Genomic DNA, 14,476 nt, shown 5'->3' on the forward strand with positions numbered 1-14,476 from the left:
AGCCCGAGCATCGCGCGTAGCGGGTTGTCGTCTGAAGCGCTTTGTCTGCTATCTGTTCTGCCTTTCCCTGCAGCGAGTGAGAAACATGAAAAGAGAACCGCACACCGGTCACGGGCAGGGGTGTGAGACCGGGCAGGCACAGGGCTGTTAAACCGGGTACGGGCACGGGGGTTGTGACAGAGATACAACCCTGGGCATGGGCAGGGGTGTTACATTGGGCACAGGTAGCAGAAAAAAAAAAAAACACCAAAAATAACAAAACAAAACCCTAAGTCTGTGTGAGAGTGAGCGATAGAGAAAGATAACGGGAAAGTCTCTTCATAAAGATTTTTTTCGTAGATGTGCAAAAAGATTTAATACTCGTCACGGCGAGACCCCCTCTTACTTCTGAAGAGTTCTTGCCGTCAGCCAGCAGCTCAAGACATGAATATGTACTTTTCCCTATTGATTTTTACAGCAGATACCTTTCCACCGGAACGGCCAGCAAAGAGCAGGCTCCGTGAACAGCATCCAGAGCTCAACGCGCAGCGAAGCACGCAGCGCACCCGCGGCGGGGGCAGCGCGGCGCGGGGGAGGGGGCAGCGGGCTGCTCTGGCGGAGGGGCCGCCGTGTGCTCATCTCCCGCCCTGCCCTCCCTGCCTGCGCGGAGCCGGTGTCTGTTCCGGGCTCTCCTGAGCCGTGAAAACCACGGAAATTACCCGAGGTAGAGGATAGGGCAGGCTAATCTTTAACGTGTGAGTATACAGACGTAAAGCTGAAGACTCGCGTCAGCCTCTGCTTTTACTGTGATTTTTCTCAGAGACAAATGCTCCATCTGTTGAATGCAGATATTACGATGCGGAACATTTTGATCTCTGTGAATACATTAAAGGACAGATACACATGCCAAATACAGCAGGAACACAGTCCCTTGGGTAGTAGATTCTGCTAGCGTGGATGTTCTCTTCATAAAGTTTCCTTTAACATGCAAGGAGCACTGACGGGTGCTGCTTTCTTCCCATACCCTCTGTGCCTCTCTATGCGACTGAATAGATGCTGCAGAAACAGAAAACATGCAGATAAAAGTTTAACTTCATTCCTTCTTCCCTGAATCAACTTGAGCAGCACAGCAGAATTTAAATTTGAATGCTGTTTTGGTTCATGATCAAATAAACAAACATGAGTGCATTCCAGTGGTATTAGCTGTTTTGAGAACACGGACTTTTGCGTACAGTTGGGAGAACATCTTTCTGTCCTACTAAGGGAATTTAAAAACAAACAAAGCCCCCAGAACACGTTTAGCGCATTATGTATGGCTGCACTAGTCTGCCAGAAAGTTTCAGCTATCTCTCATCTGCCTTAGCATGGAGGTTAGATTATATAGCCACTCAGACTCCCCTCTAGTCCTATTTTTTATTATTTCCACGACGTATAATGACCAATCTGCAGCTGATTTTACTCTGTGGGTGTTCTGCAGTTCAGAAAGCTCTATGAATGGGAATCATATTTCATAGATATTTTCTAGTGCCTACTTTATGTCACAGATTTCTTCAACAGTGTAATTGCCCATATTCTTATGTAACTGGCATTTATAGAAATGGAGTTTTATTTTTTCCTCAGGTAGAGAGTAATTGCTATTTTTCCTGCCATTAAAATCTTTGATCACCTAATTGTTGTCCTTTTTTTTGTCTTTTTTTTGTCCTTTTTTTTTTTTTTTTTTTTCATTCTGACATACTACTTATTAGTGATTTCAAGAGCATGAGTCTGTGGTATGTGACAGACCTGGATCTTTTTTATCATTGCTTTGGTTTCGCCTTCCCTCCCCCCAGGAAAATGACAAGGCAGAAACTTCTGTCTTAAAAATCTTTGCTTTCTTATCACGTTGAATGCTCTCAACATACTATCTTCAAGTCCCCTGGATCAGGCACAACTGACTTTGGACAATTATTATTTTTTTTTTTCTCAACAGAACTGAACTGTCTTCTATTTCTCAGATGCTCTTTCACTTTTTCTACCTCTTTCCTGTATCTATAGCTTCTACTGCTGCATTAGGTATTACACACTAGGAATTTTAACCCTTTCAACAGTTAATTCCCTACGTCACCTTGGGTTCCCCAAGTCATCTTCATATTATGCTTCTCCTAATGAGAAATGTGCTCCAGAGCTTTTATAAGAAAAAAAAAAAATCCTCTGCAGATCTGTCTCTCTCTCTCCCCCTCTTTCTTTTTAAATGCTCCTCAGCTAAAGAGAACATAACTATTTATTAGTGTCAGTCAGACTGGGAAACTCAGCTCATCTTTATTTGCCCTTAACATTCAATTCAAATAGCCTGTCCAGGCCTACAGGTCAGCTCCACTCACAACTGCAAGGCATCTGAAGATGATGAAACAATTAGGCGAATGGCATATTCATGAAAGACCAGATACATGAATCTGCATTTACTTTGTCACTGGAACATAAAACTGTCATAACATACAGATGACACGAAACACAAAAGCTGTCATCACCAAACCATGGTGAAAACCATTCTGCTAATGATCCTGAGTTTTTTTTAACGTTTTTTAGCCAAACCTTGCCATAATTACAGAAGTATGGAAACTAGAAGAGGAGTCATTCTAGAAGTGGTCATCAAATCAGAAATTTGTACAACAAACTGGCATAAGATACTCGCTCACAACCTCAAATTAGTTCCGGTGATTACGCTGCTTTGCTTTGCGCCTACAATAATCTGGCTGTTAGCAGTTTGGATTAATATGCTGGGCAGAAATCTGGTGATTCAAATTAATTTCTATCATGTCAGCTCAAGGGACAATAAGCTCAAGCAAAGCATCAGGACAGACAGGGAAGAGTATTCGAAACACATTTAAAGCACAGTCAGATGCTGCAGCTGAATTTGCCATCTTTCTTTTCTCAGCATCTTTCTCAGAGCTTAAAATATGCCTAGGGTTTTTATTCTGTTTGATCAGGGCAGTGATGCTCAAAAATTGATAGTATATTCACCTGTGGAAAAACCGGGAGACCACCTGTGCTGAAGAAGATACCAGAACAAAGTATAAAGGAGATGATGCGTAATACACTGGATCATTCCTAAGTAAGTAAAACATTAACCATCCTCTACTTTGAACACATCTCCTTTAGCCATTATTTGATTTAATTTTTTAGATTTGTGAGGTTCTGCACTTTAAGGAAACCTTAAGGAGTCAACTGAATAATATTGAAGAATTTACTGCTGTAGGAAAGAAAAAACACACATAAAGAACCATATTATTGCCTGAATCAGAAATATTTCTTGATGTGCAGCAAATCTATGCCACATTTTGTAAGAAGCTTCAAATCAGCAGAAATTTCTTTGATGTCTAATGAGCTATTTTTTTATGTTTTAAAGGTCTGGGGTCTGAAACTGTGAAAGTGGCATTCTGTGTTGCCTCTTCATATGAGGTCTACGTGTGTAGCAGAGCTTTTATTCTTGATGCTTTGACTCTTCAAACAGCAACATCTCAGTACCCCAGGGGATCATGGTTCTCAAATCTCAGAAAATTGTAAAGTATCAGCTCCACAGAATTATTTGAAGTATCATTTCTTTTTCTTTTTCTTTTTTTTTTCATTAAAGCACAGCCATTACATTTTCAGGATTTTGAGATTCTCTAATCCTTCTCCTGACAAAACAGATTCTGTATTCCCATTACTATAAAGCAAATACAGCATGTATGCATTTGCATACTTACAGTTGAAACCACTAAAAATGTGAAACTTTTGATCTTATATATGTGTAACTGTTTGGAAATTGTTTAGGAAGAGTAATTTTGGATTAAAAAAGGCCATGAGAAAACAATCTTCCCTCCTACTCCAAATTTCCATTCCTTTTTTTTTTTTTCTTTTTTTTTTTCTTCCCACTTTTACTGGAATCGTCCTACCTGAGAAAGCAAACGGTGCAGTTAGAAGTGCCACCACAGTGTGTCATGGGAGTTATGCTTTGGACACTTCCTCCTCACTTTCACCTCTCTGCAATGCATTCCCAGACCAGACTACATCTTTCTCATTCTCTGATTGCACATTTTCCCCAAATACCCGAGTTAATCAATTTTGCATTTCTCTCCAGTGAGCTATGAATATTTTAATTTAAGTTTCAGGATATAATATAAACAATGGACATGGGTGAAGAGCCTGATATAACTGTCAAAGACTGCATATTCATGTAATCCACTGTTCATCAGAGTGATCGTGTTTTGAAATTCCATGTTAAACTGACGAAATAGTTACAAGATGCAAAATTATTGCTTTACTAGTGCTACTCTTGGACTGATCAGATAACAATGATTACCCACAATTTTTTAAAGCAAAATTAAATTGGTCTGAATTCAGAGGGGTAACTTTTTTCCAATGATACTTAGTTTTTGCCTGCAGTCATTCTTCAGTTTTCCCTGGAACATTGTAACTGAAATTTGCATTATGCACTGATATATTACACTGGCTTATATATGTCACATAAGTAGGAATTGGACTCCACACAGTGAAACTTTTGGCATCATTCTGTTTTGTCTTTCCAGCCACCTTCACAAATTTCTTAAATAATCATGCTGTTTCCTTGTACCCAAAAGAAAATTTCACCTTAACTAGTATTTAGAAATCAGACAGCCATTAAAAGGTTTTGAGTTAAAATTACTGAGGAATATTTCCTCTGTGCACAGTAGAGAGGCAACATGTTATTATTACTGTAAATCACTAATGTTATGCTGAGACCTTAATTTTTACCAGATGCAGTTCTTCACAAGGCATCCTTAAGAGGTTTCCTAACAAACAGTAACCTCTTTTTTGATTTTTTTTAAATATATTTTTTAACAAAAGGGAGCCTCAGGAGTCATGAACAGTCTTCCACAGTTCTTCTGTTGCAACATGAGAAAAGACTAAGAATCACTGCCTCATTTCACAGAAGTGTTGCCCTTACTCAATAAGGAGCATTTTTCCTTATCTTCAGAAAATTTCCTTAAGCAGGAGAGAAGCCCTAGTTTTAAAATTTGTTCTTCATATACAAGGTGCTTGTTTTGACCATTTATGAGTAAAGCATTTAAAAATCATTGTTAAATCTTACTGGTTTTGATTTAGCAGTAATCCTCAGAAGCAAAATATGAATTCAAAGAGCTGTGGTTTCAATACTGTGCCAGCGTGCACATTCCAAGTATACACCCCTTCTGCAACTTCCAGCCTTTTACCTATGAGGGATGGAAAGCATCTCTGTAATTTGCACATCAGTGAACTGAAATTTGCATGCATAGCATTTAAGAAATTCCTTGGAGATTGAAAAGCAGACATCCCAATACAGACAGACAAAGTGGTAATATGAATACATGTTACAACAGCAAACATGGGCAACCAATCATTTACAACATAAGCAAAAACATAACTGACGAAGAAAGCAAGCAGCCATTCTGAAAAATAAAATAAGGGTTTGCATCTGAAGAATATTTCATATTTGCATAACACCTTTCAATTTCAGTGCTTTGCAAACATTAATTAACTATAGCCAAGTCTGAACTAGAATACAGCTTATAAATATACACTGCTGTGAGGAAAAAAAAAAAAAAAAAAAAAAAAAGAATACTTGTCATCTATGGCAGTCTATACCAGCCTTGTTTTTACTGCTAAATCACAGGGAATGCTGAAAAGCTGCAATCTTTACCTCTATCTCTTATCAAAACTATCCTTCATCAAAACCATCCAGAGCAGTGCATCCTCCTGGACAGGTGTCAGGATAGTAGTTCCACATCTGTGATTGCCATCCATATCATAATGGCATCAAACCTTGGTTTACTCACTCCTCTCTCCCCCCTCGTCCTCCCAGCAGAAGTATGTTAGACTGGCAAGAAAACAGTTGTGCTGTTGTAACTGCAGGTAAACTAGGGGATTCAGTGAGCAGAGAGTGCTCACACCCCAGATTAACATGGTGATGTCAGCTGTGCTGTGTGCTGTAGACATGATCTCAGCTTCAAACCACCCCCCTGCTGCATTGATTTATGCTACTGGAGCCATGTTTAATTGAGACCCAGAGGGAACTGTTTTCTAATCACTCGATGATGTAGCCCCAATCCTGCAAACACCTTCATACATGCCTAATTTAAAGAAGATGACTAGCATGACTCAAATGCCAAAACTTAAGCTTGTCTGTATCTGTAAATTTGATGTGCACACACCAAGGAACATGAATTGTTGATTTAAATCATAAAGCCTGGATTGCGACTCCTAATTTTGGTGAGATACACAAAATTTTGGTGAGATACCTGGGCAATACTTCAGGCATCGACTGAAATGATGTTAGCAGTCAAAGATTAAAAATGCATTTGAAGAGGATTACATTTACCTGGTGGTGCTTTGTAACATTTCACACTGTTGGTTGAAACTGAAACTTTTTATTATCAGGAATAAATATATAGGGCAGAGAGACAAAGTTCAGTTTCTTCCTTCTTTCCTCCTTATTGTCCGCCATCTCCCCTGGATGAACAAGTGCTCCAGCTCGATTTGCCTGATATTCACTGTTAGGGCTAGCAAGTAAAGGATAGCTTTGCATAAATGTAACTGCAATAATCTTACTCCATAGGGTCATGAGTAAGGCAAAGCTCTGGAAGTGAACCTCTCTGCCCCTGTTTCAATAAATATCAAAGGAGAAAGGTTTATTTACACAGACAAGGTGCCTCTCCTGTGTGAACAGCCAGCTGAGGTCTTAATGCAGAAAGAATAATGTTAGATAGCATCCTTATAGAGCTAAGGGGTGTTAGGGATTGTGAAGGAGCTCAAAAACTTAGCAGGTGTTACGTGCTACCTATGGCAGGCTTACACAGATACAGCAAATATAGGTAGCTCCTCCTCCCCACAGTCCAAAGCCACAGAAGAAGGATGTGCATCACAGACCAATGCCTCAGTTGAAGTGGCAGACAGACTTTATTAACCCTCATTATGGGTTTTCAGATATTAACTCTTACTGACCTGACCATCTTTACCACTCTCCAAAGTTTCTCAGAAAAATAAACATTAGAGGTAAGGACTTGGCTATTATAGTTCAGATATAACACTGACTTCATCAGATAGTCTGTGCTGGGTGATCCTGCACATTTTATTTTGTGGCATAGAGCTTGCAGTTATGTTTTGAAATGCTTACAGTGTGCAAACACCAGCACCAGCATAACACAGCCTACAGCCTTTGTGCCAGGGTAAGATTCAATACATTTCTAACAGTAATTTTCACTATTGAGGAGAGAAAGGGATGCTTCTCTGCCATGCGTAACAACCATTCCAGCTCCTCCCTGTCACCGTACACTGCAGCTAGATTTCATTCATATTTGCAGTGTTGAACCTGTACTTTTGCATATATACTTTAATGGTAGCAGTTTCTTGCCATATCATCCCCTTTGTGGTTATTGCAGCTGCTTGTATATGCCAGTCCCAGTCAGCCCCAGTCTGGTTGGTTGGGCACCCAACCAACCAGATTATTATTTTTTTTTAGTAAGGCCTTCAAGTCATCACACAGGCTTACGTAGTCAGTCATAATCACAGTCAAGGATTGACCATCTTCTAGCACAAGGGAGTGAGGTTTAAACTCAGAAAATATCCATATGTAATAAAATCAGTGGGAGTTAACTGTCTAAAAAACTTTATGGATTTGGACTGAGGCAATGCTAAGTCAAAAGCCTCTATACCTTTCTATTAGATAGCTATATTTCCATTATACTGCTTCAGGAATTAGGATACTAGCAGCCAGCAGGATGGGGAAGAAACCAGTGGAGTATATTCCTTTTATCCTCTAGAGCTTAGGTGCCTGGGCCTCAGGCAATTTTCTTCCTGAAATAATAATTAACAAATTAGCTGGGAAAAAATACATACTTGACCAAGAGGCACAAAAGAGTTTCACAGGAACAATCATTTACAAGGAGGCAAGTCTCCTCCATTGTAAGGAATTATACCCCACTTCAATACAGGATTAACATCTTCAGGAGAGGATGTAGGTCTGGACATACCTCTCTCTGCCGTGTAAACTGTGTCATCCTGCTGCTTCTTTTTGGTTTGTCAGATGCAAGCATGCATCTCAATGTGGTTTTCCCCCTTTTGAAAAACTTCCTGATACTAGCTAGTCTAGAATGCCATTTCTGGCACCTCTGTCAGAAACATTCAGGCATGTAAAATCCTACTAAAGCTTCCGTTACAGACCTATGTTCCTTATTGGAACTAATGCTACATTTGTGAAAGAGCAAATGCCTTAGATTTTTGAAGGACTCAGATAGTTTTGATTGTATTATTATATTTAAAATAGACAGAGCCATTAAAAAATACAATATAAAATATTCTGCCCCATCTGGAGAGCAAGCTTGATACAGTTCTTTTTCTTTCCTCATTTCTGTGTCTTAAATTGGTCCAATTTGAATTGCTTTATTCTGAAGTTAACACCAGGTTTATTCTTAAGTTAATGTTCTGTGCAGTAAATCTGCTTTCCAGCTAGGATGAAAGTAAGAAATTCCTTTGGATATGAATTACTGACCAGTCTCAAGAGGTGGTTTTTTTTTTTTGCTTTTCTAAAGGAGACAAAACACTTGTGATTCACTGTTCCAGAGATCAGTCTTTCCTAACACTTTTGCAGTTTTTCTTTGTGTAAGAAGGCCTTGATCAGACAAAACTCTCACTGGTTTCAATGCAAAAGCTTCAAAAAAGCACATAGAAATGTGAATTTAATTGTCTCCAGGTATTACATCATATGCAGATTCCAACCCTGCTGATTTTTTACTATTTTTTTTTAATAAGAAATGGAGTGAGAGAATGATTCAGAAGCTTTTTCAGCCTAGAAGTTTCATATGTTGTATATTAGGAGATTTCTTATTCTTCATGATTCTCTAACTTCCTTTGAAAGCAATTCATAAACTGGCAGTGTGCCAGTATAAGATTATGAAGCAGCAGCCTTCTGCCACTGTGAAATTATCTGTGATCCTTTCCATGTTCCCCTAGATGAGACAATATGGGGGTAGGGGACTGTTGTTTCTGTCCTTCCCAAAAGCAGACTGGAGAGGTGGAGTTATTCACCCTTTTAGGCAGACTTCAAGCATTTTCCATGCATGGCTGGAGTCTAGCAAGGGGAGAAGGCTTGTATCTTAATGTGTCTGTGAGCCGACATCTGGAGAGGGTGTCTTTCTCTGTGCAAGAGGACAAGAACAGGCATGCTAGAACATCAGGAAAACAATATCAAGGATTTTGGTGCAAAGTTGAAAAGTGATAGGCTTAATGGATGCAGGTACTGACAGGATCTCAAGGACTGGCATTAAAGAAGAACATGAGATCTCCCCCTATGACTGCAGTAGTGAACACCTCCAGGGAGCATTTGTTCCAGATACTGTTTCTAAAAGATGTTCTCATTCTGCAGACAACAGAACACTCTGAGGCTTCTTTCTGTCTGAAAAAAATTTTTAGTTGCAAAGGTCAGTTCTTCTAAATACTGTAAAATCTACTTAAATTACCTAAAAAATTAGTTTATCTTTTGAAATACTAAGTTGTGAACTGATGTTAAATAATGAACAACAGTTAAGCAAAAAGCTTCTGAAATATCATGACAAGAAAAATAAAATGCTACCTCTCTATATATGTGTATTTGAGGAATCAAACCTGGCCATGAGAATGTCAACAGTTTATACTTAATACCAGTGAGAATATATCACTCTGTTAAGGACCGATTTATATTCAATATATAAGGCATGAAGACTCCTTACTTCAGGTGTCTGGTGGATGCATGGTCTTTGTCCTTCATAAAGCTTAAGTGATTAAAATTTGGGTAGGAGGAGGTGAGAGAATAACATTATTCTCCAGTTCATGATTTGAAACAATTTATTCTCCTTTTATGTGAACCAAGGTCTTGGGGGAGTCCTAACTAAACATAAACCTCAGAAAACCATAATATATTAAACGAATGGAATACTGTCATTGCAGGCCAAAAGGGATACAATTAATATTCCCTTTTTTATTCACATAGTGGAGTGCAAAGCATATCATCCTTAAGGGACGTTTAAAGTCAGTGGGACAGTTCTGAGAATATTTCCATAGAATCTTCCCACATTCCTTTGCTTTCTATGTGTTTGAAAGTCTTCAAATCATTGAAAATAGTAGTTAAGATTACTTATTTTCAAATCCTATGCTCATCTTTTCTCATTAAGTGCTGCAAGGACTGTCATTGCTTATTGTTGAATGTAGGCAGCATAAGAATAAGCAGCTTTTTTTAGAACATGGCAGTAGGTCATAGTACATTAAGCAAATTTAGCATATATCTTTTGAAAGAAAGAAAATCCTATATATATAAAAAAATATTAAAGATATTTAGAACCCTATATTATATTTGTATAAATCCAGTATTTTTGTCATATTTTTAAACACAGAAAATTATTTTATTTGTGTCTCTTCAACCTGTAAATCCTTCTAGTAATAGGAAGATTGTTTGGTGTACCTGATGTGTTTCCAAGGTCCCTTTCACAGAGGGTGCAGTTTGACCTAGAGCTCCTGGAGGTGTGTTCAGATCAGTTTTAGGTTTTATGAAAAATCCTCTACACCAATGATTGGTGGCCCAGGTATGGCAGCGAGGGACACAGCTCTTCATCTAAATTGCTGTCCTTGACCACAACAGTCAGAGCTGCTACTAGGTATGGCCCTTACACCAAAGAATATAACTACAAAATACTATTGCAGCATGCTGCAAAAACTGCTATGAACAGTAATCAGATTATATGTTTCATAAGAGGATCAAAATAATGAGTAAAGGAGCATATTAGACAGATTATTTAACTCTGTCTGCTATTTACATGATTACTGTGCAAGACTGTAGGAGTAGAGAACTTAGTTCATGCCTCTTAACACACTTTAATCAAAATTACAGAGTGAAGAGAAAGTATCTGCTAGAGACAGAAGTAGAGGAGCAATTGTCATGTTACATCCAATCATTACCAGAAAAGCTGGTCTACTAGATCACACCGAATGCCTTGCTGACATCATATCTTATATGGGATAGTGAAGACTAGCAGATGTTTAGGGAAGAGCAGAAACACAGGGCACATATGAAGTAGGCTTTTTACTTTCCAGCATCAGGTAGTCAGAGATTCAAGGACTTTCATAGCTGAAAGCTTATTTGGAACATAATATTTAATACACCCTGCCAAAAGATAGAATGATTTTCTTTTATATACCTTGATGCTAGCTTAATTTGCTTCACCCGCTTTATTGCAAACTGTTCAAGTACCTAACTGACAAACATTTATACTATTACAGAAATGGTGAGAACATATGAGTAAGGAAAGTGTTGGAAATGGAGGAGATGGTAAATTCCGTCACAGGACATCATCTTGGTACCTCAAGGAAGCAAGGATAGAGAGAGATTTGGGGCTGGATGAAGAACATGCTGATTGTGACAGTCAGGTGCTGACAAAGAATTTGACTCAACATCAGAGGACTTGCTCACTGCCTTGAGACTTATGCTTAGGGTTACTTGGGACTTGTAGAATATAAAAAAACAGTTCTGTATGTGCAACACTGAACAAAAAGCAGCTTACAGGGGGACAAGCTGCCTGATTTTGTTTACCAATGTATTAAAATACAGGAAAATCCTTACATGGAAGGTCTCTACAGAGGTCACAGCAGCTGAAATGATGCTACATCTGGACCCAACCTGCAAGTCAAAAGTTTACTGCACTTAGGGCTATACCAGTTGCTAGTGAGCTGTAGGAGAAGGAAGGGAAGAGGTTTGGGAAACAGCTGGACCAAGACAATGAAGACCCAAGAACCCAGTGACTTTTGTGATCTCTACTGGCCACGTGCTCCATGGTTTTGCCTAATCTGTTTTTTAACTCATTCCCACTTTTTTTCTCCCTGGCATTTGCAGTTAGAAAACTCATTTACTCACAGTTTTTGTGTGTGAGTTCACCTGATTATGTCTTTCAACAGGCCTTTGAACTTACACTGTGAGAAATAACTGTTTTCTGTGTATTTTCTCCATGATATAGATTATTATAGACTTCTAATAATAAGAAATTCACCTTTCTTCAAATTCAAGAGTCATATCTCTTTATTTAATTTATCCCCATATATTAATCTGCTCTGCATATTAATACTCTCTTGCTGCCATTTGCTGCTCCCCCCTTCCCCACTGTACACTTTTTCAAATGGGGTATCTGGGGTATTCAAAATATAGGTTCAGAATGAATGTTTTCAGTGGTTTAATGAGCTTTTACACTTTACTGTGTATTCCTTTCTCATTAATTCTTAACTCTTGTTTTCTTTTGGTTGGTTTTGATTTTGGTTTTACCTGTATTCAACATTTACCTAAGGTTTTGAGTGAACTGCCCCAAATAAATTATGTTTCTGAGATGTGACAGCTATTTTAAAGGTTTGTTCAGACTTTCTTCTCAGTTTATTACTCTGCACTCATCAACATGACCTTCACCTGCCAGTTTATCATCAGCCAGCAGGCTTTTGAGTCCCTTTTGCAAATCTTCTCAAGAAAGTAATTTGAGCAGCACAAATCCACAACTTCTCTGAAGATTGACCATCCAGTTTCCTGCCTTTTCACCAGCACGGACTCTACTGGACTATCTAGTCTAGTGCCTTTTATTCATGTACCTGGTTGCATTTAAAGCAGGCAAATATTTATGATGGTTTAAAATAAGGGAGCCAAAGTACCAGAAGAAGCCTATGCACAGTAATCTAAAGTAAAGAACAGGCAATTTATCTGGCCCCTAAGGTAGCTTTTGCTGCCTCCATTGAGCTGCTCACTGTTGCAGTCAGAACAAAGTTTCACAATGTGACTGAGCCAATCCAGGTGCTCAGGGCTGCTCAGATGTGATGTCTTCCTCCTACATCTCTCTGTCCACATCTTGGCCAAATGGTCCTGTTTCTGTCCCTACATGCCAGTCCTGCCAATTGTCTGACACCTCAATAAGTCAATTTAACCAGTTAGCCCAACACAAAGCTCTTTATTACTTTTCCTGTGTAAAGTCAGGTTTCCACCTATTTTCAAAGTTAAATGGTATAAGCACAAATATTGTTGAAAACCAGATCTGGCACAAGGAAAGGGTCAGGAGCCTGTGGCTGGTGGGAAAGGAATGAGACCTCCACACTTCTAAGGACAGCAAGCATTAGATTAGATGAGGTCATTTCATGTAAACTCGCTCTTCAAATAGGTTTCATTGAGCTGCCAAACTGCCCTACCACACAGCCAAAGGAGGATGTCTTGCTCCCTCTCCTTATTTCCAAGTCCTCCTTTCACTTGGCTTCCTCTCTTTTGTTCTGGAGAGGGAGAGCGGTGCTGGTGGTTTGTGAGGAAGAAGGGGAAGAAGGTGCCCTAGCAGAAGTTTCCCTGCAACCCATGGCGAGATGGCAGCTGTCCCCCTGCACTCATGCATGAATGTGGTGGAACATTCCCTGAAGCAGCCAGGAGGGGTGAACTTGGCCAGTGGACTTGGATTTTCTAGCCAGTGGACTCTGATTTGCCGCCAGTGGACTCTGATTATGCAGCTTTGGAAGACCCCGGTGCCAGGGGAGTTTGTTCCTGAAGCAGCCCGTGACTCTGTGGGAAGCCCATGGTGGAGCAGCTTGCTCCGGACTTCATGGGATGGACTCATAAAGGAGAGGTTCATGGAAGACTCTCTCCCATGGCAGGGACCCTATGGGGAAGCAGGGAAGGACTGTGAGGAATCTTTCTTCCTGAGGAGAACAGAGTGGCAAGAACTACCATCCTGTCAATTGACTCTAAACCCCATCCCTTGTCCCCCTGTGCTGCTGGGGGGAAGGAGGGAGAGAAACCAGGAATAAAGTGATTTGGGCCTGAGAAGAAGGGAGGGGTGGAGTACCATATGCAAGCCCTGCTCTTTGTGTTGTCTGTGTCCTGTGTGTGTTTGATTAGTGTCAAATTAAATTATTATTTTTTCCCCACGTTGAGCCTGTTTTGCCCAGGACCTTAACTGGTGAAGAACCCTCCTTGTCCTTTGTCTCAACCCATGAACTTTGTCCTCCTCATCCCAGAGGTGTGTGTGGGGGCTGCAGTTGAGTGAGTGGCCATGTGGCTATTCCTTTGTTGTCATGTTGGGCCCAAACCACAACACTGACTGATCTTGTCTAATTCCAAGCTAAGCCAACTGACCTCACCAATCAAGCCAAAGCAGAAGGAACAAACTTTTGTTGTTGGGTTGGAATTTGAATGAATTACACCAGCTTACCAGGAAATCAGATGGGATCTCAAAGACTATTATGTAAGATAAGCAGTGGAAACAAGTAGTGGGTAAGAGAGGTGAGAAAAGGGAGAGTAGTAGCACACTGTGCTGGTTTGTTTCTGGCATGGTTTTAATAGCAGGGGAGGAGCCCAGGAGTGGCTCCTGTAAGAAGCTACTAAAATCTTCCACAGCTCCAAATCAGGTGGCCAATGCCGAGCCATCAGAGAGACAACAGATGTGGCTCTGCAACTGACATATGAAAGAGCTGATATAAGACC

This window comes from Apus apus, chromosome 1 (assembly GCF_020740795.1).
Source record: "Apus apus isolate bApuApu2 chromosome 1, bApuApu2.pri.cur, whole genome shotgun sequence".
Taxonomy (NCBI): Eukaryota; Metazoa; Chordata; class Aves; order Apodiformes; family Apodidae; genus Apus; species Apus apus.